Raw genomic sequence first — 25,252 nt, 5'->3', positions numbered from 1 at the left:
TGAAGCGCTGGGCTTACTGTAACAATGACCACCAGGGCTGCTTGGTGGCTTGATCCTGACATGGCGGCCGTTGATTGTTCCAGCTGCTTTTGCAGAAGCTGGGTGTTTTGTGGCCAGCTCTGCAAATCCTTGGTTACAGAGTCTAGTTCTTCTGTGGTCCTCGGGAGGTAAAGGACCTTGTGTGGAACGGCCTTCAGCTCTTCTGTAACTCTGTGGACAGTGGAGTGATGATACACTCGCCAGCCAGAACTGAAACGCCAGGGTCTCGATCTTGGCACCACATCCGCAACTCCGTTCTTGGAGGAAATGTTCCTGAAGCAAAGCAAGGGCCTCTGTACTCAGTTGGAAATCTGCCCATGTGTCCTCGTGGCTGAAGAACCTCTCCAGGACAGGAAAACACACGTTGATCCAACAGTGCTGTGGTTTTGTCTGTCAATGAAATAATGGAATGAATAATAAAATAAACAACATCTTGATGAGCTTAAAGACAAGGGTTATTTTCTGTGGTGAAGTAGGCAGATTAACTACTTCTACAAACTCTGCAGTCAAACATTCTCACGTATGCCAATATAGAAAAGGGCACATGGTGTAATGAAGTGTCTTTTGTCACCGTTTTTCATTTACATCTCATGTATTTGGATTATTATTACTGCCGCATTCATGTGTATGTTACATTTACTGGCTCATTTTAAGTACTTTATATATGACATATTAGATTATACTCTATAAGATTATGTCTGTAGTAAGGCTATATAAATGTCCTCCCAGATTTACTGGGTGAATCTGTCCCTAACAATGAAATGCATCTCCAATATACGTAGGTTCACAGATCCTAATGTATACTTGAATGCATCCTTCAGAGGATCCAGCACCTACATTGCACTGACTGACCAACTTCTCTACCAACTCTACCTGAGTTCAATATCCACCCTTTCTTCCTGCAAGTAAACAGTGTGTGCACCCAAGTGCATGTGTGTTTTGAAAGTAGACCTGAGAGAGGGCTGATAGGCGATGAGTGGACCACTGCCACAGAGTGCCTGACTTAACTGAGATAAGAGGTAGGGTCAGCCAGAGCACCCATACCCCGAAAGGGGAGGGGAAACGGCTGCTGGACAGTCACTGACCATAGATCGCAGTCAGGGAGCGGGGAAGAAATGAGACGTGACTAATGGAGACACTGCAGGCTGACCCCTGATCAGTGGAGACCAGGAAGAGAAGAGGGGTCAGGAAGGACGGACGGGTAGGAGGAGAGAACGTGAATGAATGAGGTGAGGCAGACTAAAGCTTTAAAGTGGGGTGAAAAGGTGTGTGTGCGTGTGTGTGTGTGTGTGTGTGTGTGTGCACACAGTACATGTGGTATACAAGATGCTTCAGATAGAGCAGGAGCTCTGTCTGTGTTTGTTTTAGCAGGGATCCCAAGTGTATTGGAGCTCACGCTGTCAAATGCAGTTTACTTTATTCACTGACACATAAGGACGGTGTGCAAAGTAAACAAAAATAAAACGGGGATAAGTGAAAGCAATGTAGAATCAAAATAGAGGGAAATGACAACAGAAGGTTAGACCAAAACAAACGACAAAAACTAACATCTTCAATTTTGAAAGAAGAAGAAAATCGTACAATCTGAGAAATGCAATAATGAGCACATTATTTACACTGAAGTAGTGTAATAACATTAGGCCTGTAACAATAAACCAAAGTCACAATTTGGCTCGTATCTCAATTTTCAACACACAGTTCAATTTATTTATTTGGGGGGAGTCTAAGAAAAAAAAAAAGAGATTTTGAAAACAAAAACTGGAATATTTATTTAAAAAAACTTAATAAATATGACAATGTTAGCAAAATAAATGAGGGTCAGCAATTTCTGTATTATTAGCCATGTTTCCTCCACTCCTAGCAGTTTGTGGGCTCGAGTGTCGTGATTCGGTTTCGATATGCGTATCAATACACAGGCTTAAATAACATTTAAGCAAACAAGTGAGCAGAAATGCTAGTTTGTTCAATGTGTGGCTGAAAAATCACCTGTACTCTAAGGTCGAAATTAATAAATCCAATGACCTATAACAGTTAAACCTGGCATTTGCTCACAGTTAACTGTTGTAGTCAGATCACCCTCTGACCAGACGTTTCAAGTTCACAACAAGTACACAGTAACTTACTGCCCAAGACAGGCACAGTGTTTCAAATTAAAAGCATCAGTGGGCTCTGTTGAGATTCATTCCAAAACTCTTAAGTATAATGCTGCCAAATTAAGACTAAAATATTGGCTCAATGATTTTGTTGTTTTTTCAGCGACAAAGAGCAGCAGTAAAGAAGACAGGTTGCAACTTCATTATTTTAGCTGGCACTGACTCTCCCTTTAAGAAAACAAAGAGTAGGGAACATTTTCCATATCAAGGGACATTATCCTAGACAATTTGTCCTTGCAGCTCATCCAGTTCAGCCACATGTTTCCTGTTGTAAAGATGGGCTCTTCTTTATCACCAACAAAAAGGTAACCACGTCCGTTTTTCGTTAGGAAAGCAGTCATTGGGCTAGAAGTCAATTTTACGTTTGTAGCTATTAAATTAATCAATACTGACATTAATTAAGATTTAAATTTCATTACGATAATTAAACCTAATTAATTTCCATTGGCTGTAGCTACAAGCTGAAAATGAGCTGCAGTTCAGTCGATGTGACATATTGACTGTTGATTAATATTAATCGTTCTGACGGGGTAGAAACAGCTGGAACATAAATGATTTGGGTCCACTGCTTATAGTCCTGGCCAATTATCTGACCAGATAATCCAAACTTTTTTTTCCTTTTTTTTTTAGCACAATCATAAGCGAAAGAGATCCAAGTGAGCGAGAGGAAGAGAAGCTACTGTTAATGGCTAAAAAAACTATGGAGAAAAAAAAAACTAAATCCCACATACAGAGGTTGACTTGCAAAGATGCAGCTGCAAACACGCAACTTAACATAACATCCATTCAGGAAATCCATTCCCTAGTTTACAGCCAGCTAGCAGGCGAGAATTGACCAGCATTGACCAGGAGTTAACCAGGAAAATCAGCTCCGCAACCTGTTCTACAAACGACGTAATTCCAGCCGTCAACTACACACTATTATTAGGGAGTATAAAACTTCCTTTTCTGACCTTATACTTCCCTCAAGTAAGTCATCAGTACATATCATACTTGCCTGTATAAAGGAGCTTATAACAGCCTTATAAAAAAATCATATCGAAATAATATCGGCAGATATTCAAATTCAGGTATCGGATCGGAAGTGAAAAAAAAGTGGATCGTGCATCCGTAGTCCAGAGAAATGACACACGGACAAAAAGACAGAGATGTAATTGGTCAATTAATTAGTATATTCCTAAAATGGTTAAATCCTTCATGGAAAAATGAATTGACCAACAGTTAATCATTAACATCAGCACTGTCTGCTGCTGTGATTGTCAGGGCATCAGCAGAGGAGGCAGTGATGGTGGGCAACTTTGCAAACATTAATTGCTGAAACTGAGAGCACAGGAAGAGTTGGGGGAGAAAGAGGATATGCATTATGCTGTTTTCTTCATTAGGTTTGCAATTATTTTGAGACAAAACCTGATTTGGAGAAGTTAACAGCCTACCATAGTCACTGTGTTGCTGTGAACAACAAAGGAGAAAAAAAATACAGCCGAATAATTAGACTGACAAAATGAGAATTGACTTCATTAGCTTTCATTTCCTGCCACATCATCTAGTTGTGCGATTGTTTGTGTTTCAGCCGCAGCTCTGTTCTTCCTGCCTTTGTTCTCTTGACCTACTGGCCACTATTTGACACACGCTGACCTGCCTTTGCACAATAAATGTGTTTACTGGACCAGAGTGTGTGTGTGTGTTGCCTCATGCAGATCTGCCATGTAACAAGTGAAAATCATTTTTATCCTTTATTTGTGTCAGCGTTTGGTTTCGAATCCTGTGTTAAACTGTTGGAGAAATGTTAAAATGCAACTGTATTCACTTTTGCAGCACAATATGACGCAGTATTTCTGCCCAATACACAACTTCGATAAAAATATGACTACATGATTCTATGCAACAATGAAAGGGAAATGCATACAGTAAATCAAAATCATGACAAACTATTTTTAGATTGTATGTGTCGTGATTTTTCAGCAGTAAGAGAAACTGAAATCCAAAATGTGTAATGTGCAATGTATTTATTTCTAAATTTAACACCAGGAGTATGAACGATCCTTTAGGGATTTTAAATCATAACTTTTACGCATTTCTCAACTTAGGCATCATAAAGGCTCAAAAAGTATATATCTTTTCTAATAAAATGTTGTATTAAAAAGGTAATTTCCTTATTTAGCATGATTTCAGTGTGAGTGTGTGGTGGACTGATAAGGTTGTGTTGCTGAAACATACAAGAAAATATGTAAAACATTGTCAGTATTGAGTAAGTTTCTCTTTTGGTCCTTTAAACATCATTCCAGAATATTCCGATTAGTACATCCTTAGCAATATTTTTAACAACCAAACTATTTGTCCAAGTCAAACTTCCATATAAATACCAATTGAAAGTCTAGTAGTTGTAAAGTTACAGTTTAAAAGTTTCCACATACTGTTTAAACACTGCAGGACACACAGCACAGGAGAAGCGTTTTGAGAGAGAAAAGTTATATGGTATAGCATAATTCCCAATTTTAGTTCGGAGGCAGCAGCCTCTTTGAGCTCTTGTAAATACATTTTTGAAAACAACTGCATCGTCGGAGAGCATGGCAATCCACCAGGAGCACAGCAGGAGGCCCTGAGTTTGCCAACTATCAGTGTGTTTCAGACTTTTTTTTTTTTTATTGGCAATAATAAAAATCAATAGCAGCATCAAAAACATTAACCTTGATATCCCCACAGATATTTGGAGCTCTGTACCAGCTAGAGTGGAGTGGGTGTTTCACTCCAGCTTGATGGTGTGTGGAACACACTTTTGCTTCAAGGCATCGTGTCTTGTTATCTGGTTTGGAAGTGCTTTCATGTTGCCGGTTTCTCAACAGCTACAGCACTGCACTACCTTTAATCTTGAGACACAAACAACCTTTGTCTCCATCAGCGATGAAAGTATATTCTAGCCATGTGTTGTATGGTCAAAATAGAATTGCGTATGGGCCAAAAAACATGAGCCATGTCAACGGAAAGCAGATGATTCCTGCTTAAAAACTTCATCCCATGCTAATACAAGGCACTAGTAAAAGGTCCAGGCTGAAAAAAAATAAACATTTGAAGAGCCAAAACTTGTTTGCTGTTATAGAGAAGCCAGAACTACTAAAACATCAGTTTTTCATCACTGCATCATGCACAAACTGCAGATTATATTATTTTTATTATATAAATGTTTCATATTGTGCATCACTATTTCTTTGTCATCCAGAGCAAAGAAATTAAGGAAATTTAAGAAGCATAAACAATCGGAAACTTGTTTTAATCATGAAAAAAGCTTCAAACCGATTAATCGATTATCAAAATAGTTGATAAATTTAGTAATCAATTGTTTCAGCTCTAATAACTAGTAATGATCCGTATCAACATCTGCCCTGAAAACCCAAATTCGGTTGACATGTACTTCGAATAGAAGTACATGAGTTTAATGTAAGAGTTTAAAATGTAATTTAGGCAAGGACTTTCCTCTACAGAGGCCGCCATCTTGCACTGCTGTGTTTCCACAGCAACTGGAATGGACAAACCAGAGCACGTATTCTTTGTTTTGAAGCAGAAGCTTACTATGCAAAAACAAAGAAGCACAACATCCCGCCTGGTAAGCAAAGGCCACTGTAGTTCCCTGACTAATCAGAAGGATACAAGATGATGCAATACCAACAGGGAGGCATCTGATCTATCCCACATTCATCCTATGGCAGGAGAGAGGGAAAAAAAACACTTTGGGCTGTCACTTTCCATAAAATCACGTGTGGCATGAAAATTACATGACAAGCTGTTCCTTTTTCTACGTTTCAAGTTTGGACCCCCCACCAGTTCAAGAAGATATCCAAAATTTCAGATTAAGAGTGACAGCCCTGCAATATATAACCATAACAGGATTATCTTCAGTGACAGGAAGAACAAGGAAACCTGCAACAGGCAGTCGGTCCCTGACTGATCTCAACAACTGGGGCAGAGTAAAGCCAGAAGAAAAACTGTGGCACATTTTCAAGACGATTACAACAACCTCGCCGTCAAGTACCTTGAAAAACTGTGTGCAAGTGAACCCAGGGGAACTAATGTCGTTTTAAAGGCAAAGCTTGGTCACACCGAATAACTTGATTTAGTTATGTTCTGTTTACGGCAGCATGTAAATCAGAAACATTACGTAAAGTGTCACATTTTTAAAACACAATGTCAGTTGTTAATAGTTATAAATCTGCTCCACTCGAGGATGTTATTTAGGAAAGTGCCAACCTGGGTGGAATAAAAGTGTTTTCACCACCTTGAGGTGCAACACATAAATCAAACCTAGCTCAACAGGCAACTTGATCCTAAAAAGTAAACAATAATATTTGCAGTAATGTGGGTGCAGCAGTGCATTGAGGAGCGAATGGTAAACACTGTCCCCATAACAAACTAATTATCCTGGAACTGAATTAGACCTTAATATGCTGCAGGACATTTGTTAACAGGGTAATTGAACCGACTGAGTTTGTCCTCGGTGTGTTGCCATGACGGAGGCTGCGGATGACAACAACGAGCCAGCACCAAGGTTTTGGATCGGCTTTTAAATGTAGGCTAATCCATTTAATGTGACTGATTAACCTGTGTGCAGCGGCAATCAGTGATGCATTGTATCACCCTGGAGTAATGAAGTCTGACTCCTTTAAGTTGTTTCGCAATTACTTTGTCAAAGAAATATGCACAGTGCAAAGTCAATGCAGAGAGACAATTTGAGGTCTGCAAATGTATGTATGAGTTTGTTATAAACCATTATTTTAACACACGCCAACATGGAAGTCATTCCATTACACACATTTTTTAAAAGCATCGTTCAATGAGGTGTGTTTGTAAAATACGTCAGATGACTATAATCTCTTCACACTTTAACAGCCATTATTGAAAGGCTAAAGGCAAAATGTCAAGTTTTTTTTGTTTTTTTAAGAAACATTCAACCTCATTTTCTACTTTCTTTCATCCATTTCAGTGTCTCTCTGCCCTCGCTGTCATCTCTGAATGAAATGCCATTCTGCATTAGGGAGTGAATTGGTGAGACTGATGGTTTTTGAGGGTTTGGGGAGATAGCTTAGTTGAGAGTGAAAGAATGTGTGGTGGTGCGTGCTTGGTCTATATGTGTGTGTGTGTGTGTGCCACAGTGAAGGGGAGAGGCAAGAGAGAAAGCGAGCGAGCCGGAGAGAGAGAGCTTGTCAGCAAACACAGGTCATGAAAAATGCATGGAGAGTTGTGGTGTCAGTTTGCTGATGCGAAAGCTGCAGAGAAAGGAGCAGAGACGGGGGGTTTTCTGAACTCCGCAGCTCTCGCTGTCTGCTCTCTCACTCACCTGGCCGGCCAGTCTTTCATACGCTACAGCTCACTTCATTAGTCCTGCTTGCCTCACAGCCGCCTTTGTGGTCCACAAGCTTTCTTTAGGTTTTACTGTGCTGTTGGTGGCGATTATATGCTTTTCAGCCGCCCGTAAGACCTTTACACTGCTGCACCACACTGTAGTACAAAGACACAGCACAATTTTTAGAACTGAGTGCCAATAAATATACAACCGCCAACTGGCAGTTAACAATAATTTCATTCTACTTTTGGGCTGCTTAAAAAAAAAAATAATAATAATAATCAAGATCTCGATTCACAACTACACGTTATCCGATTTCGTCTGCATTTTATTTCAAGAGCTGCAGCGTGAGTAAACGATCCTATTTTCCTCTCGAAGTCTCTCATTGCAGCCTTGTTGCGGCCTTCTCTCTCAACATATCAGTGGAGGTGGAAGCCCGTCTGCAGTTTACGAGCAGCGGCGCTGAGCGAGTGCGGCACAGAACATAGGAGAAAGTGTGCACTAAGGGGAAATAAATACAGAATAGATGTGACAAAAACCTAGGTGGTAGTGACAAGAATCACACAACCACCTGATTCGAGCTTGTGCCAATAAAAGGTTTGCATTCGGCTCGCCGCTCACAAGCGGCTTTCAGCAGTTCTGTCGCTAAATACAACAGACTACAGTAACTACAGTTCGACATGGTTCGGTTTCATACTTGTACCTCTTCCTGTGACGGCACTCAATAATAATGACAACATTAATAACAATAAGCCCATTATGCAGGGCCATGTTCAGGGCCTTAAGAAATCACACTGTTTGGCACTTCACTTGAATCGAATGTTTCGTGCAGCCCTATTATACATTAATCCTTTGATTATTTTCTCAGCCTAGTCCATAAAATGTTGAAAAAAGTGAAAATCTTGTTTCCAAAACTTTTAATGATGGCTCCAGAAATGAAAGTCAAGTCAAGTCATATATTAGCAAGAGAAACACAAAACATTCATATATAAAATGCTAATCATTGACTATTAACTTTTTTTTTTTTAAATCTGAATTTTCCCACAAAAACCTCCCTCCAGAAGCCAAATGTTTTTGTCCTTAATCCACTGATTCACTGAAATTCATCAAACAAAAGCCACAATTCAATTTTGTCAATTTGTCTCTATTTTTTTCTGCTGTTTTACCATTAAATATTGATAAAGATGCTTTCCAGACATTGGTCGACAGAATGAGGGATGGGATTAACCACGAGGCAGAGTACAGGAGGGAAAAAAACAATGACAACAACTGAGAAAGAGTCAGAGTCAGACGTGGACATGTCTCTGACTAGCTAGCAAGAACTCAGTGGGTGAGAGATGAGGATGGTGAGGAGGAGGATTTCAGAGAGTGAAGCCAGGGTTAGAGCCTGTATCACCATGAGCCAGAGCTAAAGACAGACCTGTCTGTTACAGAATCACTGAAGTCATGACTTCACAGCTTCTGAATCAGATAGAAATAGGTCCAACATGATTACATTCTTTATAGGAGGAGTGTAACACAATTCAAAAAAACCAAAAAAAAACACTAATATTAGATTATAAAGGGCAGGTTATTTTTACATATGCAAATAGCAGCACAAACAGTAGCACACAAGGACTTAGGCCTTATCCACACAGAAACAAAATGGTCCCAATCCAATCTGTTTTTTTTTTTGTTCAGAGGTTTTCAGCATCATTTCCAGAAATGTCTTCATACACACGGAACCTCCCGTCTAATCACTGCAATACATATGCCAGGGCTGTAAGGTTGCTACAGAAATGCACCAAAATGGTACATTCATAAAGAAATATATATAAAACTTTACATTACAATGTACACAATCGCAGGGCAGAATGAACCATGCCAGAAGGGACTATGGAAAAAAAAAATAAAAGTGAACATGAAACAAGTAGACGTAGAAGTTGCATTTTGAGATCTTTCGCTCTGGTACCCATTTGTTGAAAAAGAGCATTTTACGCCTCACAAAACATGTGTGTAAAAGAAGGAAGGGGCAGATGCTCCAAAGACAGCCAGTGTAATGGTACAGGCCAGGTACACAGAGAGACAGGGATCCAGATTTAAATGCGAGCTCATCGGGAAAAACAAAGTGAGCAAAACCTGAAAAAGAAGCAACATCTGCATTTCAAAGATATTGGAGACTGCAAAGCTCAGTGCAGGGTTAGGTTGGTTGGTTAGGTTAGGTGCAGGTTCTGTGTTCGGTTGTTCATTTAAAGGCTTGCTTAAAAAAAATTATAACTGTACTTTTATGTAATGCAAGAAAATGCATAAAAATAAGGCTTTTATGAAAACACAGATTAAAAAAAACTGCTTACCAACCTGCTTTGATGGCCTCCAACACACACAAAAATAAAAAAAAGGCAGTGGGGGTGTTTATGGTCACTGGAAACATGTGTCCTCTTCTACTTGTTAAAACGCTCGACGAATGAAACTGGAGAACTGGGAGGTTTTTTTTTTCGAAGTAAAATAAAAAATAGTTTGGAAATAATGAATAGTGGTTTATTTTTTCCTCCGTATTCATTCCTGTTAAATTGAACCATAAGATAGCTGTATTGGTGGCAGAGTGGAGAGAGCCTTGACACAGGGGATGGGCATCTCTAGCAAAAATGCTGGTATTAATGGTGGCGAGTTTGCAATAATTGTGTCATTTGTATGTCTATGTGTGAGCAGCATAACTCAAAAAGGAAAAAGGACAGAGTTGGATAAAATTTAAAGGAGACATTGGTGAAGGCCCAGGGAAGAAATAGAATCCTGAGTCGAGGTTTGAGCGCTGTGATTGCTTTCTCTCATTATAAAACTATGACTATGGTAGGTCCCCACAGTCAAGATAATTGCACTGCGAAAAGACAAAAAAAAAATCACTTTGAGAACTAAGGAATATTCCACTTGTTACTAATCAGGTGATGATATAATTGTGTTGCTGTAACAAATTCAAGGTTCTTAAAAGGTTTGGGCTGCTTGTAATTCAGAACTAGTGTTTGATATCTGACACTAGAGATCCCAGAATGCTTTGCACTAACTCAACACAGAAGCAGAGATTTCCCTGCTGGTTCCACTGCTGATACCAATAAAAGAAGAGCAAACAAATATGAAATTCAAATGCTTTCTCCTCATTTGCCATGTCACTCCGATCCATTAGAATTATCTAACCTTGTTCCCCTGCAAATTATGCCTCTCAGAAGTTTCTCTTTTCAATACTGTGTTATTCATTTTCCAATTCCAAAACACTGCAATATAAAGTCAACCAAGGTTACAGTTATCCTGCTGCTGATGGAGAGAAAGAAAAAAAAAACAACACGCTGTGCCTTTATCTTTCCCCTCATAATACATTAAGATGGCTTTTACATGTTTGTTAAGACAATGTAGCTTAATGGACTTTGTGTGTAAAACATCATCAATGAACAGTGCTGCACGATGAATTATTCACTGCAGTGTTGTTTAATGTGCTGCATGCTGTCATTTATTTAGCCATTTTCCACACACAAAAAGGCTGTGCACTCTGAAGGTCAGAGGTAAAATCACAGTCTTTACACAGAGACCCCGGAAACATAAATTACTGTAAATAGACTTTGCATCAGCAGAGAACCATTAACCATAAAAGCTACTCTTATGTCCCAGCTGCAAATCTAAGCAGCATTACTGGATGCCACCCACATCCGTCTGATCTTTGGCAGAGAGGACCATTAGTCATGTTGTCCACTCGCTTGAAAATCAGTCATAGATCTGTGATCATAATCCATTTCTCTTTTACTCCTAAATCTAAGCAGTCCTGGTCTGGTCTTACTGGAAGACAATATGTTTTTGTCTGTCTTAAACACATTTTGTTCTTATGTTAATCACTTATGTTAATTCATTTAGAAGAAAAGTCATGTTATGATTGTTCTGATGAAGGAAACTGAACACTGAAATCCATAAACACATGTTTGTTCTTGTTGCATTGTACATAACTATACAGAAGAACAAGACTTTTACATGGAATGACTGGAAAGAAGCTAGCTCTCCATTGTGGCACTTCAGAATAAACCACTAGGACTGTATGCAGGTGAGTTCGACAGCATTTTCTATAGGGGTGCATAGTAATTCATTCATTCATGTTTTACTGGGTCACAGGTGGGTTACACACAGAGACTTATTGCTGCAAAGTCAAGATCACTAACCACTACACTAACCATGTGGATGCACAATTTACCTGAGGATAAGGAAGGATAAAAAAATCGCAGTATGATCAAGAAAACATTGTGATTTCTTAAGATAAAATATGTGTCAAAATAGCACAATGATGAAATCCTGCAATACTGCAGGAATTTACAGCCAAAGAAAAATCTGTAGAATCATTGGCTGAAAATGTGCTTTGTTTGTTGACAGACTCCAAAACATGCCAAATCTTTATTCATTTTCATTATACGTTTTGTCAAGCAATTGACAGTTGGGATGCCAAAACTATAAGTTGTGCCAACTATGAATCACATCACAATATCTGTCAAAAATAATGGCCATATTATTTTTTTTTAATCAAATCATGCAGCTCTTAATTTCAAGACAATTATATCAAATATTAACAAAATGATTACTCACAAAAATGGAAATTCACCACAATCTAAATGTGCTAAGTGCTTTTTATCACTGTCTGCATATATCATCATATCCCTGTTATAACCTTAGCTGACAGCTGAGCTGGACTACTGAAAATCCCATCTGCAAAACTTTGAGGTGTCTGTTTAGTTTAGTGCTATTCTTAATTTGTTGCAGGGTTTCTTACTTGCCAGACACTCACGGTTTCTCTCAGCAGCAATGTAGCATTATATTTGGAGTGGGTCAAATAATCAAGCAGCTTTGGCTCGAGCCGATGCCATGGCGTTTGTTTTTTTCCGATAACATTACAGCAGTTTATACGCCGTCTCCTACTTCCAGGTCAAAGACCCGGGAGAAAATTTGTCTCCACTCCGTTTAAGTGTAAAGTAATCAAACTTTGAATCAAATTATCTTGGTATGCCAATCGAACTGAGAATAGTTACATTTTACTCAGACTAACATGTTTACATGACACCCATAAAACCCAACTACGCCTCAGTGAAACTAAAATCAGACTTTTAACATGCATGTAATATGCACTGACTCACGATCCTGCAGAAGAAATTTACTAGGGTCTAAGTGCATCTCATGAGCTCCTCCTCCTAGCTTAACATGCTGTGAACCCTGCATTACATTCAGTCGCTCTCATGCACTGACGTTTCGAATATTCAAAGTATTCAACTAATAATTCCAGTGAATATTTGAATTGCATTTTTGCTCAAAAGGCCAATTTCCATCATCAATAATACAGAGATGTTATTCAAACTTTTACATTTTAGTCACCTCCCTTTTTTATTCAGTGATATTTTACAGAGATTTATTGTTTTTGACATACTTTAGTTTTCTCCATGTCTCTGACGTGGGGGGAAATATATTTCATGATGATTTATTCTTAGCATATTGAACACAGAGACAAGCAGCTCATCATGACATAGAGCAGTGCTATATCCGTTTAATTCCTAAACTGCTCTGTTTGTACACTACACTGCCAGTCGACAAAATTCAGCTCCAGGCAAGACAGGAAACCAGCAATGAGTCAGTGCCTCTCCACATGCACTGCATATGTCACATAGAGAGCTTTGCTCTATACATATGCAGATCCTGTGTGTTCGCTGCTCAGAAATCTTTATTTTTAGACAGAACTTCAAAGTGGAATGTGTTTTTTTTTTTGATTTTCCCATCCATATGCTCAGAAAACTAATAAACAGAGAATATAGAGAGTTGAGATGATTATCGGGATCCTGTCAAACTTCTGTAAAAGGATGTCAATTTTCTGTCACTATGATATCAAAGGGTTTTTTTTCGGCAAACATCCACAGCAAAGTGCTCAGCTGAGTAATAGTGACATACAGATGCTGTTTTAACACTTTTTCCAGTTAGAGCTGCAAAGTTCATTCATTAAAGTCAGTTTTGACAAAGCTAATTAATTACCAAAATAGTACATTTTCACTGCAGGTCCAACTTGTCTTTATGCCACTGTGACGTAGATAATACCTACATGATCAAGCAGTACCTATAAAATACAGTTAATATGTACATGAACTGCTTAGAAACAACTGTGATAAAAGGCTTCAGAACTTAAAATACTGGGAACAAGGTTTGATGACATGAAAAACAACCTAATCAAACAAAGTGAGCAATTTCCTTTCAGTCACTAACAGAATTCTTCGGAAAACAGCAGGTTTCATTGACTTAGCTTAACACAACAGTTCAACAGTACAAATGGCTAATAAAGCTTCTGAGAGGTAACACTATAAACTGCATTATCATAGCCATGAAAATCTCAAATGTTGGTGCAGACACTAAAGCATCATCAAATTCTAAAAAGGTGGACGTTTCACACCGTCTTCTTCCCTTGCAGCACAAAGCTCTACATCGTCTACACAGTTTCAAGGTTGGCACCAAGATTCGTGTCAGACATTCCGCATCTGACCAAATGTGAAATTGTTCCTGACTTATGGCACTGAACAGCAGCCATAGAAGTGTTTTTGTGCAAAATTGTGATGTCAAAGTGAGGGAAAGCTTTAAGTGCATGGATATACAAAGCCATAATTTCATCAATTTATCCTACAAGACATTTGAGTTCATAGTTAAAGTAATGTTTTGAGTTATGGCCCAAAACAGATTTCACTGACCCTGGACTTTGATGTCTGACGACATGATAAAAATTTGATCAGTCCATCATGTAGTCCAAGGGTGTGAAATATGAAGAAATTCCCTCAAGGCTTTCCAGATATAAAACAGAGGGATGAGATGAATGGACAGACAAAACCAGAACAGACACTGCCTCTGGCAATGGGTGTTACCAGCGCTGAGGCTTCAAAAGACAGGAAATATCACAAAACTACGTTTACCACCTCATGCAGAATCGTACAATTATGCACACATTCTTACAGAGTCAAACATTAGCAATCAAACCTTTTAACGCAGACAATAAGGCAAACAATAACACCCTGATGGAAATCTATAAGGTCCACACCTCACTCAACTCTTTGGATTGTTGAGTTTTGAACCTAGACTCATAAATAACACAAACAACTGCCACAGCCCTTGAATAACACAGTTATTAGGGTAAAGGTTTTTGACCTGCGGTGTGATTTAAAGTGGCTGAATAGCATGGTGTACAATGCATCTCAGCCCGTCTGTGTCATACGGTCACACTGTGTGTAAGTGACATCTAATCACTATTAGATGTCACAAATTAGTCAGTATTCTGCAGATTGTAACAAATGGAGAACTCCTCAGCTCACCCCCTTTTTCCCCCCCAAGTGAACTGGGAAAATACTTTGTGGCCTTTGCATACAAAAGAAAATGTTGCACGTCTTTGTGTGCATGGTCTAAAGTAGTGTATTCGCTGTCCAAAGGGAAAAACGAGGCCCGCGTTTAGAGATTTTCTAAAAAAATACACTTTCTGACGGACCCAAACTGTATTTACTGCGTCGGACACACATACACAAGCCACAGAGCCACAGAGCCACAGAGCTGTATAATAGGTTTTGTTTTGTCCTCTCTTTATGTTAAGATTGCTGGTAACACTTATTTACCAGCAATCTAGTTCGTTCACAGATAAGCCCCATCTGGTGAGAATACTAATATATCATGCAGCCCTACAATTGGGGCTAGATTGAACCAGGACTACTGTGCACTTCATGTTGTAGCCTCTCACACTTGAGACCACTGATCAGACAAGTCATCCATAAGGCATTATATTTTGTGGAAGGTAGAAATCAGACAATACATTTTGTTTGCAGCATCACTGATAACTACGCTTTTGTGAAAGTGGGTTCAATCTACAAAAACAGCAGAGCAATTAGTTGATAACCACAAATCTGCAGAGGTAAAACTTCTCTATATTCTTATTAACATTACGTATATAAGCAATATCCCCTTACGCCTGGATAACCTATTTAATTATCTCCAACTCTCCAAGGCCTTTTCCAAACAATTCTGTATTTCTATACTCTGCAGTGCCATGCACCTACCCGTCAGCCTGGCTGTCAGTAGTTTTTGTTCCTCCTCTCTCAGGCTATCTACACTTTATTTATTTCGAGGAAGGATTGTCTACCTGTCCCGTGTTTGGTCTGCATAGCTTGCACTGTGTCTGTCAGATTCACCGTCTTCACCCAGTGTGCTCGACAGCCACACCTGTCTGCTAAGTACGAAGCAGTGTTTTCCCCGTCTGTCTTTATTTGTGTCGTTTGCAGTCTGCGAGTGTGTTAAGGCTGGTCGGCTGTGCTGTTGTACCACATGTCGGATAATCAATCTGACACATACATATAGACCCATCAGTGCCGTGACCTTGTCTGGTGCAGTGAAGTCATCTGGTGCAATGAAGTCATCTCCTGCTACATTCTGCTCTGCCCTTGCCTTGGCCTGCATTCCTTTGCTGCATAATACAAGTTGCACATATAGCCTTGGCAGATAGGAGAGCTAAAAAGTGAGACAAGATTTCCAAAGCATGCGTTTGTCCAAACGATGGGGCTGCATCTGAACATAGTTGATACTTGACTAGTCATGTATTATTGAAACAATTAAAGGAATACTTCACCAATTTGCATGTGGCTTTGTATTGCTAGACTAGCATAAGTATTTTTTAAAAATAGTGCTTCCCTCCCTAAAAAAAGTTCTAAAAAAATCTATTTTCCCCTTTCCAATTTTGCCCTACGCTGAGTCAAATGACACAATGACATACAACGCCAGCTCCATACTTTTTAGACTCACCCATAGGGGGACGAGACTTCTTTCCCAGAATGTAAACACAGTGTCCGCCATCTTTATGCTAACCGGTTCTTGCTCTGTAGAGTAAACTGAGAACGACAATGATCGAATGTAGTTTTCAAACTAATATGGCTGCAAGGGAAAAGACCTGCATTTCGGTGAAAACTAAAAGCCGGCGGGAAATCTCAGCGAGCAACGGTCGCGGGTGGCGAGTATTTTGTTTTGTATTTTTATATTTTTTATATATTTAATTCCTCACAGGGATTTGTGCGTTTACACAACTAGCGTTGTCTACTTCGAAGTTTGAGACAGCAAGACTCTTGTGGGGCAGCGAGCGCAGTGCATGCTGTCGTTCATCTACTTGAGCCAAAATTAATTTTTTCTGCCAAGAAGGTACTTCAACTCAAACATTATTTCACATTTCTACTACATAGATGACCCAGTTTTAATAGACATTCATCTTTCCAACAGTGAAGTATGCGTTTAATCGACTAATTGAATAATGTTAAGAACCCATTCGAGTTTAAAATATGCAGCCTATGTCGTCATGTTCAGCTCCACAGCATGAAAAACATTGATGGTGATGTAAACGGCAATTACAACTGAAATTATTATCTGTGTTAGGGGTGGGCGGTATACCGGTGTCATAGTCAGCACCGGTGTGACATTGCGCCATGATATGGATTTTGCAATACCGTCAATACCGTGATAAATCAATTGAGCGCCAATAATCTCCTAATTCTAAATAATAATGCATTACATTTTCTTCAAACGTTCAGTGGTCTGAATATCTGTCCTTATATACTGTATATCTTGTTGCAAATAAAAAAGATTCGGTGGTAAAGGGGAGTGGCCATTAAATTAGCGTAACGAGCACTTGCCAGAGCTGTACACGGAGGTACGGGACAGAGTAATGAACGAAATTCGCCACCTTGACACCTACTCGGCCACTTCTGATTTATGGTCCAGCCGGACTACTGAGCCATACATTAGCCTCACCATCCACTTCATTGACAGTGACTGGAAGTTGCGCATGCCTCCAGACCGCCTTCTTCGCCGAAGACCACACCGGGTGCACTTTCTGACTGGTGCTTGGATAAAGCGCGTCTGATGTGCATGACAACTGACAGCGGTGCAAACATGGTGCGCGCTCTGGAAATAAATAAATATACGAGACTCGCATGTTTTGGACACAGACTGCACAACGCTATTGGTAAGTTACACTATGTTAACCTAACATTTCATATTCAGAAAATTTGTCAAGTCCTTTTCTGTTTGTATTAAAAAAGAAAACAAAAACAAATTTAAGGCCACCACATTAGTATTGTATTGTTCGTTGTTAGTATTGTTTAGCCGTGATTCCTCTGGGGACCGGATCAGAAAGGAAAAAAAACTACAAATATCAGATTAGAATATTATTAAAAAATATGTACTCCTCAAAAAAAGTAATACCGTGATATTATACCGTCACCGTTCAAAAGACGAAAAATACCGTGATATTAATTTTAGGTCATATCGCCCACCCCTAATCTGTGTCATATATTTTTATCAACAACTGCAGTCATTGCAGCCTAAATTACAAAGCCTAAAAATGCAGGTATGAATGTTCCTCCGACAAACAGAAAGAGGACGGAATTCCAAACCACTAGAATCATTTATATTCTCTACCTTCCACCATAATCTCTGGTAGGGATGCACGATATATCGGCATTAATATTGGTATCGGCCGATGTTCGTCATTTTTTAACATATCGGCATCGGTGCAATGAGTAAAACTGCGCTGATTTTAACAACCGATGTTTATACCCGTCTAATTGCTGTTTGTGTATGTGTGTCGGGAAGGGGACAGCGTCAGTGATGCAAGCGCAGCACAAGGTGTGTGTGTGTGTGTGTGTGTGTGTGTGTGTGGAGGAGAGAGAATGTCAGCGGTGTGGGCGATTTTTCAGGGTGTCAATAGAAGATACGCGAAAAGCATTATGCAACACTTGCAAAGTCGAGGTAATGCGAGGAGGGTTCCGCGTCAAGTCATTCAATACCACAAATTTGATCATGTCATTTGAAAAACCGCCACCCAGAAGTACACAAACAACGGCAGGAAGCTAACGCTAGTAACATTAGGCAGCAGACAAAAAGAAAGCAGCGCAGCTGGGACTCGACCAAAGGAAGACAGTGGCCAGGGCAATAACGATCAAGGTAATGGAAATGATTGCTCTTGACGACCAGCCGAGGTTCCGACGGTTGATAGCGCATATTGAACCCCGCAACAACCTGCCAAGTCGGCGCTACTTTTCCGATGTTTTGCAATTGAATAAATATCTGGTTGCCATGAATACTGGCAAGTTTTTTTTAATTATGGCAGCTCTTAGTAGAGCTTGTCAGGTATTGTTTCTCATATCTGTTGTGTAGTTTTATTGTGAAGGGAAGTGGCGCGGTTGTTGTTGCCGGGAGGAAGGGTTGTTGACTTTATTTACGTACCCAGTATAGACGCCCTTATCTCGGTTACAGTAACTTTGGCAGGGTATTATTTTTATTTATGTTCATGTTTGTAATTTATGATCCAAACTTTCTCACAGGAGTTTAGTGAGTTGAGGGAGTTAAACTGTACTTTAATTTAGTTACACACTTGCTACAAGTGGTAAAGGTTTCTAAAAACCTTTACTTGTAGTTGGTTACTTGTGTCTTATGTGACCTTGTTATTTGGAGGTAAAACATGTTTTGAAAATAAAGAAAGACATTCAAAAATTCAGCTTGCATGATTTTCATTCTGTACAAACTTTTATCATCTCAGAAACTTTTTTTAAAAAACATATATCGATATCGGTAAATATCGGTTATCGGCCATAGCAGCAATATTAATATCGGATATCGGTATCGGTGGAAATAGTCATATCGGTGCATCCCTAATCTCTGGCTTTGACAGGTAACCACAAAAATATGTCCAGTACATAAGATTGATACATTTGTGCTACGTCTAACGGAATAGCTCCCATCTCGTTCACAAGAACGGGGCGGGTTTATGAACAGACAACCCAATAACACGTGGGAAAGACTTTGAAGAAATGTAATGAAAGCAAAGTGATAAGCGGATAGGAGAGGGAAATGCAACACGGAGGTGTAAATTCAAAGAAAATTAATAAAAATTGCCTTTTTAAATGCTTCTATAATCTTAATTCATTTTGTGAAACTGGTTATTTATTTTGAAACAGCACTTTCAAATAGATGTTTTTAAGCCCTGTACTTATTGTAGGGAAATATCCTTTTGATTTCAACCATCTATTGTTGAATTGTAAACTCATTTTTTCAACTGCTTGATTTATTAAGCAGTTTTTTTTTTGTTTTTTGTTTTTATTTTCATATTGCTGCTACAGTTTTCATTCCTGTTTTTCTTTTGCACTACTTTTATATATATATATTTATTACATAAAAACACTTACTTGTTTATTTTTTATTAATCATAGTTAGGATGAAGAGTTGGATACATGTATAGACATTTACAGTAAGATAAAATACATTTCTCATCAAAACTCATAAGTGACAAAATTCAATGCTATGTGTTGGTTTCTTATCTGCCAAGCAACGAAATTTCGTTGCCAGTTTTCACTGCTGTGTTTTCTGTGCAATGACAATAAAAGGAAGTCTAAGTCTAAGTCTATTAAATAATAAAATGAAAACTAAATTAACTTTTCTTATTGTGCAATAAATTTACCCATTAATAAAATGTTAACATGGCAATTCAGGGAGACCTGTGGTTCCCCCCCGTACTTCTCCATGCAAGTCTCAAGTAAAGCATCATTTTTACTCCACCATCGACTACAGTTCTAAGGAACGTTTGTACGCACTTACTTATCACATGTCAGAAGCTGTAAGTCACACAGTGGTACCAAACTGTGGGGAAAACAACATGATTCACTTCTGCACTACCAGCTTTAAGAAAGAAATGGCTCAGGCAGATAATGTGGCACTTTTCAGGATTCCTTTTCAACAATGCAGATGCTTGTACTGTGATGGTTTCACTACCCTTGCTTCAAGCCAAGATTTTTAAAACCCTAACAGAAAATACTGCCCAAGGATTTCAGTCTACCCTTGGGCTTGAAAGGAACTACAAGCTCCCTCTATAAATATACTGTAGCTTTGTGCTTGTCCAAAACATCAAAGTTACCCACAAACCATTTCTAAAATTGACCGACAACCAGCTGTGATGTAATATCACCAGATTTCTAGAGGCAGAAGCCAAAAATTAGGACTACAGGGATTCTAATGACTCATTAAATTATTGTGCTACACATTAGAGCTGCAACTAACAACTCGTTTATTAACCGATTACTCTGTCAATCATTTCTATCAATTTTGTCCACAAACCAAATCTATTCTGTTTTAAAGATTTCTTTGTTATATGGAGCAAGGAACGGAGAAAATGAAAAAAATAAATAAACTTAGAACCATATAACCTTTCACAAAGTGACTTTTGTATGATATAGCACTCTGTTCTTGCAAATAATGATCTCTAAAGAGAGGAGGAAAGTGAGAAAAGGACATGAGGGACATATTAGTTGGAGCACAGAAGAAGAGCTGACTCGGCATTAGATCTCATTAATATTTTCAATTACTCCTATTCATGACACCAAATTGCTTGTGAAAATTGTGGAATTCAAAGAGTTCAGCCTTTTTCCTCAGAAAAAGTAATTCTTCAATTTTCCAGAAAACCTTTTCACACACCAATATTTTAAAAGAAAAAAAGAGAACTGACAAGTTGCAGCTTATCTGCAATCGCTGGCCACTTTATTAGGTACAATTGTTCAACTGCTTGTTGAAATATATCGCAGCGGCAACTCCGAGCATTTAGGCATATAGACGTGGTCAAAATGAGCTGAAATGGTGAAAAAAGGTGATTCAAGGGACTTTGCACATGGCATGGCTGTTGGTATTATTTCAGGAATTACTCATCTACTGGGATTTTCATGCACATCCATCTCGGCAGTTTACAAGGCATGGGCCAAAAGAGAATACATTCAGTCAGCATACTTTCTCTGGTTAAATGTTAATATGTTCTGGTTCATTTGCTCCAAATAACAAAGATAATCATTAAATCATTTTTGGTTTGTGGACAAAAGACATTTGAGAACTGGAACTGCAGATGAGCGTATTCATACTCTAGTTTATGTGATCACTGACTGGATTTTACACGTGTTTGGTGTGGATGTCACCAGAGACCAGTTCTGTGGTTTAAGCAAAATCAGCACTGTGGTTTTATTAACTGTAACCAAGCAAGTGTGTGAGTGAAAGTAACCAGTTCACCACAAATGAATATTGCACTGCAAGATATTGTGGTGTTTGAAGCAGATATTTGACCAGATATTGGTGAGTGAACTTAATTGTGCTTTGAAGCTGTGCCGTGGTAAACTTTGGATACTGTGTGGAATTAGTGTGTAGAATTTCCAGGTTTGAAAAACACTGATCAACATTTTATGGACCAAAATATTACTCGGTTAATCGAGAATTAAAAAAAAAATCAACAGTTTAATCAATGTGACAGTTGTGACAATAATCATTAGTTGTAGCTCAAATAAAGACTGATAAACCCAAAGCATGCAAAAGAACCAGCAGCAGAAGATCACACTTAAACTCATGTCCTGTGTTTCTAATAAGGTAGCTTGAGAGTGTATTTCAAACATTTGGACCCAACTCAATTCTACTGCAAAACAGATGCCTGGTAGAAAGCAGCTGTAATACTCATAGATAAATCTTCACTCACTCACTCACATACATAGTAAATGATTCAACATTACCAACATGTCAGATGAAAAAGTTAGTGCCTTTCAGTGAGTCTTAGTCCATGGAAAATAGCTAAAAAGCAGTAAGCACTGACTGTACGCGCGCGCGCACACACACAGCCTTATAGTCAAATTACTTAGTAAAACAGCCTGTGGCATAACTTTGAAAAAACAGCAATTAACAGCAACAATAACAGCCTCACCTTACATCACGTGGTCTGTGTCCAGAAACGTCCACCGCTGACAAACCGGCGCGCGCCGGTGCGGTTATGCTAGCTGACAGACAGCAGAGCAAGCTAGCACCAGTATAAATCCACTATGATAGAATCATTTTTTTGTTTGTTTGTTTTTACTTCTGTTGCTCTGACTACAGTTATCATCCCTCTGTCCTCGGTAACGCGTGTCGCCCCCTGCGTCTTTTTTTTTTTTTAGTTCCTGTCGCAAACTCCTCCTTTCTGAAGCCTGTTTTTTTTTTCACCACTTGTATTCACTGATTGAGCAACAGCGCCCCCGGAGGCGACGAGACGAAGTGCAAGATCATATTGTCTTCACAAGCAAAGCTAATGGACCTTTGGCACAGCAAAGGTTTTCAAGTGCTTGACAAGGAAACGCAGGTGTTACAGAAAACTTTACTCATCACTTTAAATAAAGACAGTAAGCAGGATTTGGGCATTATTTATCAACAAGTTTAAATAGTTTAAATCAAATGATTAGAGACAAAACTATCCTGTGGGCTCTATTTACAGCCGTGCTGTCGTGATCGCTTCCTTCCATGTTTTGTTGTTAACAAGCTTTTGGGAAAAACTCAAAAGATAACATGTGCATCCTGATTGTGGATTTGAATGGAGTAAGTGTTTTATCAGTAGAACAAATCATTACTAAAAACCCACAGGTAATGGGTCGATACATTATTGATATCTGGTTGTGAACATTCCAACGCGGATTTAAAATAACTAGGGTTTTTTTTTGTTATCTTGAAAATGAAAATAAATAGAAAAAATCTCCACTGAGATGAAAGCAGTGGTGAGTGTGGTCAGAAGGTTACTGAAGTGCATACGAATCACATCGACTTGAACAGTCTGAGTGGCCTGACCTTATCTGTGGCTGTTAAATCAGCTCAGTATGCAGAGAACGTTAGCCCCCTGCTACCCCCTGCTCCATATGGCCTCTGAAACCATAAAGCCTGTAAAAGTGTTTGACAGATTTCTTTTAATAGTACAGAATAACAGTTAAATAAGTCTTGGTGATCCCCCCCCAAAAAAAAAAAAAAAAATAATTAAAAATAAATAAATAAATAAGTGTCTCATAAAACTTTGCAGTTCTTTGACCTTGGCTCTCGCCAGCCTGCATGTGCCACAGGCAGAGACGAGGCGAAACCACAGCACGAACCGGTTGATTCGTGAAATACCTATAAAGTGAAGAAGTTGCTGGTGTGACCTTATGTATCAGAGGAAGCGACACCCTCAGGCAAGAAACTGGGCAGACTTTGGCGCATGCAGAGGAGTGATTAGAATTAAATCGCAAGGGGGTGGGGGGAAAAAAACACTTCTTTTTTTTTTTACCAGAAAGCATCTTGAATGTTTCAATCAGCGTTTCATATTCTATTACACAGTGGCTTGATTTGAGTGTTTTTCTCTGAACATCGATATGAGTCAAAAAGTGATTTGAGTCAGGTAATTTTTATCTATTTTTAATTATAGAGAGACAGACAGACAGACAGACAGACAGACAGACAGACAGATAGATAGATAGATAGATAGATAGATAGATAGATAGATAGATAGATAAATAGATAGATAGATAGATAGATAGATAGATAGATAGATAGACAGATAGATGCCCTCTACTGGGTTACTACCAGTAGAGGGCACTGTATTCAAAATGTTGACCTACTATGATTTATGGCTTGGAGACAGTGGCATTGTTCAACGGTTTGGAAATAAACATGAGAGCGTCAAAGATGAGATGGTTGGGTCACGTGCCAGAGGAGGCATAGTGGTTATTTTGGACAAAGGATGTTGAAGATGGAGCTGCGAGGACAGTTGGTGTAACAGAAGCGGACACGAGGGAGAGGACAAGATGGAGGCAGATCGTCCGCTGTAGCGTCTCCTAAAGGGAGAAGGAAGAAGAAGAAGACTCTCCTCTGGACAAGACATCATTATGTTGGAGCATTCACACTGTGCCTATGGAGACTATAAATGTTGCTGTCAAATGACCACTGTTCACTCCGTGAGTTTATTTTAGTTGCAGCTTCCACTCATATGGGGCTTCGCTCTATTCGTTGTCTGATACAGATGAATTGAAACTTTTGAGCCCCACAGGTCAAATGAAAATGAAACATATTTCAAGTGAAGACTATCTTAAAACCATCCAGGCGTCTTTGTTCTTGATGAATACCATGAATACCACTCTTCCTCGAGGTTCACTTCGGCATCTCTGATATTTCAGGCTGTCTGATGCACGCAGTGATGTTCATGTCAGGAGGACCGTGCACGCTACTCCAAACGCTGTGGCCTGTCTTTTTTCTGAAGACCTTCATGCTGGGTTTTTCAGGTCTGGATTTTACACTTGTTTGGTGTTGATGTCACCAGAGACCAGTTCTGTGGTTTTATTAACTGTAACCAAGCAAGTGTGTGAGTGAAAGTAACCAGTTCACCACAAATGAATATTGCACTGCAAGATATTGTGGTGTTTGAAGCAGATATTTGACCAGATTTTGGTGAGTGAACTTAATTGTGCTTTGAAGCTGTGCCGCGGTAAACTTTGGATACTGTGTGGAATTAGTGTGTCGTCCAACTTCACTCTAAAATCACCAAAGATTAGATTTTAGTTTGCTCAATTATCTCGCGCCCCCCCCCTGAGGCGTCTGAGGCCAAGTGCTCAGCTTTACTGCTTTATCACCTGCTACTCTTTGTAAACCTCTCCAGACCAAAGTGTTAAGATGCTTTTCAGCAGCTGGGCTTAGCCCCGCTTAGTACCAGATGACTCCTCAAGCCTCATGCTGCTTCCAATATCCTAGCACTGCCTGCAGCCAAGCCATAAGTAATACAGAGAGACAAAGCAGGGAGCAGTGGAGAACCAGCAAGAGAGGAAGGGAGTGGATGAGAGGTTGGAGGAGATAAAAGGAAGTTACAGAAGGGATGGAG

At 39.2% G+C, this 25,252-nt stretch overlaps 1 long non-coding RNA gene across 1 annotated transcript in view; it reads right to left on the bottom strand.

Annotated features, from left to right (window-relative positions):
• The window catches only part of LOC131468773 (uncharacterized), an 89,327-nt gene extending 66,808 nt beyond the window's left edge, over nt 1-22,519 (bottom strand). Inside the window, exons 1-2 of the long non-coding RNA XR_009241738.1 lie at nt 22,310-22,519; nt 18-429 (exon numbers count right to left, since the gene is read on the bottom strand). This is a non-coding gene — a long non-coding RNA (uncharacterized LOC131468773). The remainder of the gene's footprint in view (nt 1-17; nt 430-22,309) is intronic.
• Between the last annotated feature and the right edge of the window lie 2,733 nt (nt 22,520-25,252).

Source organism: Solea solea, chromosome 11, assembly GCF_958295425.1.
Source record: "Solea solea chromosome 11, fSolSol10.1, whole genome shotgun sequence".
NCBI classification, from domain to species: Eukaryota; Metazoa; Chordata; class Actinopteri; order Pleuronectiformes; family Soleidae; genus Solea; species Solea solea.
Note: the sequence above shows the minus strand (reverse complement) of the source record. Positions and strands in the feature narration are given on the sequence as shown.